General features: G+C 43.1%; 2 non-coding genes across 2 annotated transcripts; both read left to right on the top strand.

Annotated features, from left to right (window-relative positions):
* Positions 1-249: 249 nt before the first annotated feature.
* On the top strand, positions 250-368 carry LOC138361688 (5S ribosomal RNA). The gene has a single exon (XR_011227108.1). It is a non-coding gene; the product is annotated as a 5S ribosomal RNA (ribosomal RNA).
* Positions 369-10,266: 9,898 nt separating this feature from the next.
* Positions 10,267-10,385, top strand: LOC138361687 (5S ribosomal RNA). Its single transcript, XR_011227107.1, has one exon. It is a non-coding gene; the product is annotated as a 5S ribosomal RNA (ribosomal RNA).
* The last annotated feature ends 468 nt before the right edge of the window (positions 10,386-10,853 follow it).

The raw sequence follows: 10,853 nt of genomic DNA, 5'->3' as shown, positions 1-10,853 counted from the left end.
TTACAAAAGAAAATCCACAAATTCATTAGAAATTGGCAGGGCAGGCTGAGGAAGTAGGTAGATGTAAAATGTCTGTAAATGGCGAAAGAACATAAACCCAAGACTGAATAAACGATGTTAAATATCCATGCCAAGGAGACAAAAATATGTTAGGATACAATTACCATTAAGACACCACAAGCAGGTCCGTATCCTGCCGCGATGACTTAAAAGAGTTGGTTATTAGCCACAATGTGTAGGCAGTCTCATGCCAACGGCCATACCACGTTGAGAACACCGCTTCTCGTCCGATCAGCGAAGTTAAGCAACGTTGGGTTTGGTTAGTACTTGGATGGGTGACCGCCTGGGAACACCAAATGCTGTTGGCAATAATGTTTTTTGTTTTGTTTTGTTTTGTTTCGTTTGTTTTTGTTTGAATGGCTGGCTCCACGGGAAATTCACGGAGTTGTGTGGAATAAGGCCTGGTAAAATGAATTAATATGTATGTCATGTTTAAAACAAACTCGCTTAATATAGATATTGTGTGAGGCTTTATACAAAAACAAACAACCAAAACAAAACATGTTGTATATATATATATATATATAGCTTAATCCGGGTTTGAACTCGCAACTCCAAGAATACGCATCACTTATATACACTTTACCACTGGACCACTGCTGCAGGACACTTGATGCTGAGGTATCAATTTAATGACGTAAATGCCATTTCCACAAATAAATGATAATTTAAAAGTATTTGTATGTACAAATCTTTTCTGTTTAAAAGGCTACAATATCAGTTACTGATATAATTTGTGTTAATGTTTCTATACCCACAGGAAGGCATATTTTTGCTTATATGTAAGGGGTACGGAGAAGGAATCCACAGACCATCATTCCCCTCCCCTTCCCCCCTCCCACCTACTACCACTACCACCACCACCACCACCACCACCACCACCACCACCACTCACCACCACTCACCACCACTCACCACCACTCACCACCACCACCAATCACCACCAATCACCACCAATCACCACCAATCACCACCACCACACCTAACCGAAAACCCCCTAACACATCAACCCTCCCCCCAATCAACAGGCGAAATAATAACCCTCAAATGCCTGCCTGCCTGCCTGCCTGCCTGCCAGCCAATACTAACGGTCTTCTCAGAAAGAAAATCTCTTTGTATCTGTATTACTTGATGAAATGTATGATTCTAATAATGAAAATAAATTGTTATGTCGGTTGTATGAGCATAATGACCAATATGCACATGATATGAATGAATTAAATAGTGTAGTTTTAAGTAATTAGGTTGTAGACACATTAAGCGGATATGATATTTGACGCGTCCAGAACTGGTGATTTTTGGTTTAGTTTTAAATGCACCACCACCACCATTGCTTCCCCAGAGCCTAATTAAGGACCGGTAAAAGGAGTCAATATGTATGTCATCTATAAAACCAAAGAATGAATAAAAACACACACACACACACACACCTACATAATAGTATTAGGAAGATTGTATGGCAAAAAAAAAAAAAGTATTATTCCCATTGGGTCGTTCGAACTCGCGACTTCCAAAACACCAGCCACACACCTTACCACCCAGCCACCATAGAGTTGGTATAATTGTGCAACTTTAGTTATAAAAGTAAAGTTCTCTCACATTGTATTGATAACTTAAAGGATTTTTTTTTTTTTGTTTTTTTTTGCATGTACAAATCTTATTGTCTGTTCTATGAAAAGGCATAATGTAAATTATGTATTTTTTGAATGATTGTATTGTAGGCACATTAAGCGGATTCGATATTTGATATATCCAGAAAAGGCGATTTATGTTCAGTTTTAAAATGCATCACCGTTAACGCTAAAGGACTGGTAAAACGACTCGATGTTTGTCATTTTTAAAATAAACACTAAAACAAGGCCCTTAACATATATAATGTTTGAATATAAATTGAATGCATATAAATACAAAGTGAGAGTGGCTGGCTGGCTGGCTGGCTGGCTGGCTGGCTGGCTGGCTGGCTGGCTGGCTGGCTGCCTGCCTGCCTGCCTGCCTGCCTGCCTGCCTGGCTGGCTGGCTGGCTGCCTGCCTGCCTGCCTGCCTGCCTGGCTGCCTGCCTGCCTGCCTGCCTGGCTGCCTGGCTGCCTGGCTGCCTGGCTGCCTGCCTGCCTGCCTGCCTGCCTGCCTGCCTGCCTGCCTGCCTGCCTGCCTGCCTGCCTGCCTGTCTGGCTGCCTGGCTGCCTGCCTGCCTGCCTGCCTGCCTGCCTGCCTGCCTGCCTGCCTGCCTTGCCTTGCCTTGCCTTGCCTTGCCTTGCCTTGCCTTGCCTTGCCTTGGCTGCAGCTGGCTGGCTGGCTGGCTGGCTGGCTGGCCGTAAATCAACTCTTAACAACACCACACCACACCACACCATCACTCATCACCCATCACCGGCCCCAGTCTCCCAGCCTCTCTTATATACCCGAGCAGGCCCTTTAAATTATTTGAATTGTTGCACTTCGGCCAATGGCAGGCACGATCGCTGCTGCTCAAACATATTCTGGTTCACAAGTATTAATATATATATATATATATATATATATATATATATATATATATATATATATATATATATATATATATATATATATATATATATATATATATATATATATATATATATTCATGAAACACATTAAAACCTTGATCATTTATTCATTCATTACGTCTAGTGAAGAATTGCTTTTGTTCATTTGTATGATTAAAAATGGATAGAATATGAATTCCTCGCTTAAAGTAAAATATAAAATATATATTGGATTTATATGATTGGTTAATATTCCAAGTGATGCTGAATATCCCCTATAATTTTGTTTTGTTTGTTTGTTATGTACACATTCCAAATGAAATCAATATAAATGTTATTATTAATGTTTGAAAGTTGATTGTCTACTTGAATCTCTCTATTAAAGTGTGTGTGGCTCCGGATGGAGCCTGGTTATGGTATTTGTCGCGGTGGGTGGCAGAAGTGCTTACTTCTTCTCTGTCTTCTTTGGCAAAAGAACTGCCTGAATGTTTGGAAGAACACCTCCCTGTGCAATGGTTACGCCAGACAGAAGTTTGTTGAGTTCTTCGTCGTTGCGGATGGCCAACTGCAAGTGACGTGGGATGATACGGGTCTTCTTGTTGTCACGTGCGGCGTTACCGGCGAGCTCGAGAACTTCGGCAGCGAGGTATTCCATGACGGCTGCCAGGTAGACAGGAGCGCCAGCACCGACGCGTTCGGCGTAGTTGCCCTTACGCAGCAGACGGTGAATTCTGCCCACGGGGAACTGAAGTCCGGCCCTGCTGGAGCGAGACTTTGACTTGCCCTTCACTTTGCCTCCCTTGCCGCGTCCTGACATTGCTGCTGCTGTTGTGGGTTTGTGGTGTTTTAATGCCGGCCCGCAGATCGAGCTTCGTGTTATATACCCCGCTCAGGATCAAGGGAGTCCGCCACTGACCAATCAGCGCGCTCCGCCACGCGACCCGCTCTGAGCTGAGTCGCGAGCGGGATATAAAAGGAAAGCTCGACTCGCGCAAAAGTTCATTATTGTATCGCAACGCCAGCCAGCACGAGCATCATCATGCCACCCAAGGCATCTGGAAAGGCTGCCAAGAAGGCCGGAAAGGCCCAGAAGGCCATTGCCAAGGGCGATAAGAAAAAGAAGCGCAGGAGGAAGGAGAGCTACAGCATCTACATCTACAAAGTGCTGAAGCAGGTCCACCCCGACACTGGTATCTCTTCCAAAGCCATGTCGATCATGAACTCGTTCGTGAACGACATCTTCGAGCGCATCGCCGCCGAGGCTTCTCGCCTGGCCCACTACAACAAGCGTTCCACCATTACCAGTCGGGAGATCCAGACGGCTGTAAGGCTCCTGTTGCCCGGAGAACTGGCCAAGCACGCCGTCTCTGAGGGCACTAAGGCCGTCACCAAGTACACCTCCTCCAAGTAAACGGCTTACTTACTGCCCTGTGGTGGTGGCTTGGCCTCAAACCAACAAACTCGGCTCCATTGGAGCCACACTTTAATTTCTAAAGAGATTGTGAGTGTTAGACACCAATACTATTATAACAAAAACCTCTGTCACTGAAAGCAAATAGCTATAAAATGAGAATATTTATGAAACTGTCTGTGTGTGTTTCTCTCTCTCAGTCTCTGTCTGTCTGTCTGTCTGTCTGTCTGTCTGTCTGTCTGTCTGTCTGTCTGTCTTGTCTGTCTGTCTGTCTGTCTGTCTGTCTGTCTGTCTGTGTCTCTCTCTCTCTCTCTCTCTCTCTCTCTCTCTCTCTCTCTCTCTCTCTCTCTCTCTCTCTCTCTCTCTCTCTCTCTCTCTCTCTCTCTCAACACATATAAGCACTCGGTATCTTTTTTCTAGAGATTAGAGATTCATTGTTATGTTCCACATTAGGATTACTATGCAGGCCACCCTCTTAGGTTTGAAAATGTCAAGAAAACGGTTAATTTAAAATGTCATCTCCTAACTTAACAGATTAAGCCAGAGGACCGAAAACAGAATAAAACAGGACTGGACAGTATGTCACTTATACAAGCTGCTTTTATTTCTAGTACAGTATGACAATTTTTATTTTGGGGGGGTGGGGGGGGTGGGTGATCCTTGACAGTGCATAAGAGCGAAAAGCGACGGCGTTTTGTTTGTAAGAGAACAGGTTGTACTACAAATGACTTGATTTATTGATATCACGTGTATGTATGACACCTAAATTAGTGTATTTGTTTATTTATTTATTTATTTATTTATTATATGTGTAGATGAAGGTTAATTCATATGACTGATGCTAGGAATGTCTGAAATCTCCTTAGAAGGATATTTTGGCCCTGAGAAGGGCCGAGTTTGGTGTATACTAGGGTGGTCGATTTAGCTTATGCACGCTCTCCACGGATACGGCGAGCAAGCTGAATGTCCTTTGGCATGATGGTGACACGCTTGGCGTGGATGGCACAGAGGTTAGTGTCCTCGAAGAGACCGACCAGGTAAGCCTCGGATGCCTCCTGTAAAGCCATGACGGCAGACGACTGGAAGCGAAGATCGGTCTTGAAGTCCTGGGCAATCTCGCGCACCAGACGCTGGAAGGGAAGTTTCCTGATGAGCAACTCGGTGCTCTTCTGGTAACGACGGATCTCACGCAGGGCGACCGTTCCGGGCCTGTAACGGTGAGGCTTCTTCACACCCCCTGTGGCAGGAGCAGACTTGCGTGCTGCCTTGGTGGCCAGCTGCTTACGAGGAGCCTTGCCTCCCGTGGACTTGCGAGCAGTCTGCTTGGTGCAAGCCATGGTGAACAACTGTGGTTTGTGATGGCCGGCGCAGAATCAGAATCAGAATAATACAGGAGAAGATGCCCATAGGGGCGAGCTTGGAAGTGGGGACAGAAGAAGATAAGGGGGGGTGAGAGGAAGAAGATTTGTAAGAGAAAAAGTGCCAGGGCTAAACCCAGCTGCGTGTCGTTAGGTTGCGGCTTTCGAGGCAGGGACTCAGTCGGGTGTTTTCAGTGACAACATCGGGACATCACAAACTCACAACATCACAGTGATTGGCTCAAGAGCGTCAGGGCTGAACTTTTTTACGGATTGTTTGTGCTGGTTGTTGAGAGCTGAATATGTAATGATAGTGGATGCTGGGTGTTGAGAGCTAAAGTTTAACGAAATACAGAGTTAGGAAGAGGATCATGGATGGTAGAGAAGAGGTCATGATTGTTTCGTGGTAGTCTGAGAGTGTGTAGGAGAAAATCAATGTGTTGTTCATGATGAGTGAGTAGTCTATCGATTTGTTTGTCTGATAGAGTTTTCCAGTAGGTATTTAGGGCAGGAATGTTAGTACTTTCATGGAGACTTTGATTGGTATTTAACTCTTGCCATCGGGTGTTGAGTACCCATCTTAGTGCTCTGTTCTGTATTCTTTGAAGTTTTATTTTGTTAGTGCGTGCAGATAGAGAAAGAGCTAGTGGAGCGTATGTTAGGAGAGGTCTAATAAGTGCTTTGTAAAGGTGCATTTTTGTGTCAGGTTTTGCAAATCTAAGTCTGTATAGTTTCTTCATGGCTTGAAGAGCTATTGCATGTTTCTGTGTTATGTGTGTGTGAAAGAGTAGTTGTCGATCAAATGTGAGTCCCAGGACTGTGGAGGAGGGAGATACAGAGATGTAAGTAGGATTTTGAGTGTATGAATAGAGTTTGAGAGGAATTGGGCGAATAGTTCTTTTACAGAAAAAGTAGGTGATTTTAGATTTGCTGGAGTTGGTTTTTATACGCCATTTGTACTCCCACTCAGTGACAACATCAAGTTCTGTTTGTGCTCTGTTTGTTAGTGTATCAATGGTGTTGCTGGTGACAAGGTGAGAGACATCATCAGCATAACATATGGTTAATGAAGTGTGATGAACAGGGTCAGGAATGTCGTTTATGTATAGGATGTAGAGTGTTGGGGCAAGAACAGAACCTTGGGGAACACCGGCGTGTAAGTTGAAGTAGTCAGAGTGTTGTTGGAGGAACTTAATTCGCATTGTCCTATTGTCTAAGTAGTTCGAAAGAAGTTTGGTGGTGATAAGAGGAAGATTAAAGTTGTTGCATAGTTTGAATTTTAAGCCGTCATGCCAAACAGTGTCAAAGGCCTTCTCAACGTCCTTAGTGATGAGTGCAGTCTTAAGTCTTTGGTGCTGATTGATACTGAGGTAGTTAGTCATGATGTTTAAGGCGTCGTGAGTGGACCGGTGAGGCCGAAATCCAAACTGTTTGTTAGTGAGTAAGTCATTGTGTTCAAGGTGGGTTCTAAGTCTCTGGTTGATCAGCCTTTCAAAGACTTTGCCAAGTGTCTCTAGAAGGCTGATGGGTCTATAGTTCTTTGGGTCAGTGTGGGGTTTCCCAGGTTTTGGAATAAGAACGGCTGTGGCAGACTTAAAGTTGAGTGGAAAGTATCCAGAGGCAAGGGAGGCGTTGAATAGGTTAGGCCGGCGCCGAAAAATTTTTGCTTATATACGCCGTCTCGAGGCGCTTGCTCGAGCGCCATTGGCTGCTCGACTCGCCTACGTCACCCCGTTGCCCCTCCCCTCCTTCCTCTGGCTGCAGCCAACAGGCGGCTCACCTCAATCACTATTATCGCTGATTTTGCTCTATTTTTTGGATTTGTGCAAAAGTCATTTCACAGGGACGTGAAACAGACGAGTAGGCAACTGCAGTTTTGAAAGCGTTGTGAGAAAGCCGTGTCTATTCGACCACAAGCGTAAAGTAAGGGCAGGCAGGAGTTGCAATGCTACTAGTACGTCCGCTTGATGGGATATAGTCGGGAAATCGTGCGGGCATTCGTCAATTCGATTCACACAACTACAACACCATGACTGGACGCGGCAAGGGAGGCAAGGGACTCGGAAAGGGTGGCGCCAAGCGTCATCGTAAGGTGCTACGTGACAACATCCAGGGCATCACCAAGCCCGCTATTCGTCGCTTAGCTCGTCGTGGCGGCGTCAAGCGTATTTCGGGTCTCATCTACGAAGAGACCCGTGGCGTCCTGAAGGTGTTCCTCGAGAACGTCATCCGTGATGCTGTAACCTACACGGAACACGCCAAGAGGAAGACCGTCACTGCCATGGACGTGGTGTACGCTCTGAAGCGCCAGGGTCGTACCCTCTACGGATTCGGCGGATAAGAGCTTGGCTAATCCATCGATTCCACCCACCACCACCTCAAAACGGGACCTAATTAGGTCCCTATACTTTTTTACTGAAGGGCTTAATAGACGATAACATAAATTGTTTTGATATCAGCTAGCACATTGGGTCTTATGAAATCTATTTTTTATCCTCGCATGCTTAAAGGGACTCTGATTGGGGGGGGGGGGGGGGGGGAAGGTTTGTTACGTTATATACTAGCAGAGCAGGATCATTGGTGGGGGGGGGGGGGGGGTGTGAGGGGGAGAGAGAGAGAGAGAGATCTTTCCCAACTCTTCCTTTTTACATGAGTGAGCTACCCGTTTTATTCATTTTATCCTTCTCAGAGCTGTTTTGATAGTATCCAAATGATGGTAAATGAAAAGGGAGGACACGAATATCTACCCAGAATTCAGGACTGGCAATCGATATGCATGTTTGAGTGAGAATCTTTTTCTCTCTCAACTTAGGTATACGTTTATGTCGTACCTAAAAGCGAGAACCACACTATTGGGACAAGTATGCAAGGCCCAATTTTCCTAACAAGCACAGTTAATTTTGTTATTTTCGAACATTTCTTTCCAAATTGGTTTATCCAATTAACAGTATTATATTAAGATCATGAATTGCTGGGTTAGGTTAGGTTAGCTTAGCTTAGGTTAGGTTAGGTTAGCTTAGCTTAGCTTGGGTTAGCTTAGGTTAGGTTAGGTTAGCTTAGCTTGGGTTAGCATAGGTTAGGTTAGGTTTGATTACATTTCTATGTTAGATTTAACTCAAATTCAAAACAATTGCCAGTCATTCGGCTTGTTAGTCAACTTGCCTCTAATAGGGGCAATTTGTCTAACAAGACTATTTAGTTTTGTGTGTATATATATATATATATATATATATATATATATATATATATATATATATATATATATATATATTATTATTATTATAGCTTCAAGACTCTGAACCAATATAGAAGCATCAAGAGGAAGTGCTTGTGTTATGGGCCAATAGGCCTTCTGCAGTTACTTCCATTCTTATGTTTTTATTCCCATTGGTTCGTGTTTTATCTTGTGTAAATGTCAATCACCTTACCCAAAACTTTGGTACCATATCACCTCACCCATGTATATATATATATATATATATATATATATATATATATATATATATATGTATATTATATATATATATATAATATAGATGTATATTATATATATATATATATATATATATATATATATATATATATATATATAATATAGATGTATATTATATATATATATATATATATATATATATATATATATATATATATATATATATATATATATATATATATATATATATATAATATACAGAGTAAATCTACCCCAAAAGTAATGATTTATTTGTCTACAAAACTAAACTCTTTTTTGGAATCATATGAGGCCCCTCCACTGAGGGGGGAGGCCTGGATGTTTATTGTCATGTGTATTCATGCTGCTTGCATGTCGTCGTTTATTTTGCCTTTGTTGTTTTTTTGACAGCTTTCTTTGCCTTGGGTGGTTTGGGAGATTTTGAAGCTCTCTTTATTTTGGGCTTTTTGTTCCCAACAACAAGCTGCTGCTGCTGCTGCTGCTTCTTTTTCAAGGCTGTAGGTGGTTTGTTGCTTGTGGCGGCTTTCTTGGGAGTTACCACGGCCTTCTTTGCTGCTGTAGATGGTTTCTTGGTTGTGGTGGCTTTCTTGGGAGTTAGAACGGCCCTCTTCTCTGCTACGGCCAGCTTGAATGATCCACTAGCTCCACTTCCCTTGGTCTGAACAAGAATGCCGTCAGCCACTGCTTTCTTGAGAAATCTTCGGATGTAAATGGCGATCTTGGCAGCCTCGACTTTGTTGTTGGCAACAACGTACTTCTTGATTGCTTGTAGAGACGAGCCCTTACGGTCTTTGAGTGCTGCGACCGCGGCTAGAACCATTTGACTAGTTTTCGGGTGAGCAACCTGGACGCGAGGTTTCCTGGTGGTGGCCACCACAGCAGCAGCAGCCGCAGCCTTCTTGGTAGGCTTTGCTTCTACCATGATGATGATGAACCAACCAAGGTGATGAGAGACGCTCAGACAGTCACGGGGGAATGATGCTGCCGCCGCTTGAGCCGAACCTATTTATGTGCCGGCACGGTACAGAAGCTGCAACCTGGCAACTCGTCCACCAATCACGACGGTTGGTTTTACGGCTCCGAAACCTGGATCCCATATCTTCTCTAAAATAGAAGCATTTGTTCATGTTCTTTGTAAAAGTATCATAAAGCAGGACAGATGAGACAAATATCATAAAAACTGAAGAGCAGATGAGCACACACATGTTTGTATTACAAAAGAAAATCCACAAATTCATTAGAAATTGGCAGGGCAGGCTGAGGAAGTAGGTAGATGTAAAATGTCTGTAAATGGCGAAAGAACATAAACCCAAGACTGAATAAACGATGTTAAATATCCATGCCAAGGAGACAAAAATATGTTAGGATACAATTACCATTAAGACACCACAAGCAGGTCCGTATCCTGCCGCGATGACTTAAAAGAGTTGGTTATTAGCCACAATGTGTAGGCAGTCTCATGCCAACGGCCATACCACGTTGAGAACACCGCTTCTCGTCCGATCAGCGAAGTTAAGCAACGTTGGGTTTGGTTAGTACTTGGATGGGTGACCGCCTGGGAACACCAAATGCTGTTGGCAATAATGTTTTTTGTTTTGTTTTGTTTTGTTTCGTTTGTTTTTGTTTGAATGGCTGGCTCCACGGGAAATTCACGGAGTTGTGTGGAATAAGGCCTGGTAAAATGAATTAATATGTATGTCATGTTTAAAACAAACTCGCTTAATATAGATATTGTGTGAGGCTTTATACAAAAACAAACAACCAAAACAAAACATGTTGTATATATATATATATATATAGCTTAATCCGGGTTTGAACTCGCAACTCCAAGAATACGCATCACTTATATACACTTTACCACTGGACCACTGCTGCAGGACACTAGCTTGATGCTGAGGTATCAATTTAATGACGTAAATGCCATTTCCACAAATAAATGATAATTAAAAAGTATTTGTATGTACAAATCTTTTCTGTTTAAAAGGCTACAATATCAGTTACTGATATAATTTGTGTTAATGTTTCTATACCCACAAGAAGGCATATTT

The sequence above is a fragment of the Procambarus clarkii genome, unplaced genomic scaffold, assembly GCF_040958095.1.
Source record: "Procambarus clarkii isolate CNS0578487 unplaced genomic scaffold, FALCON_Pclarkii_2.0 HiC_scaffold_605, whole genome shotgun sequence".
In the NCBI taxonomy this organism is placed as follows: Eukaryota; Metazoa; Arthropoda; class Malacostraca; order Decapoda; family Cambaridae; genus Procambarus; species Procambarus clarkii.
This window is presented reverse-complemented; position numbering and strand designations above follow the sequence as displayed.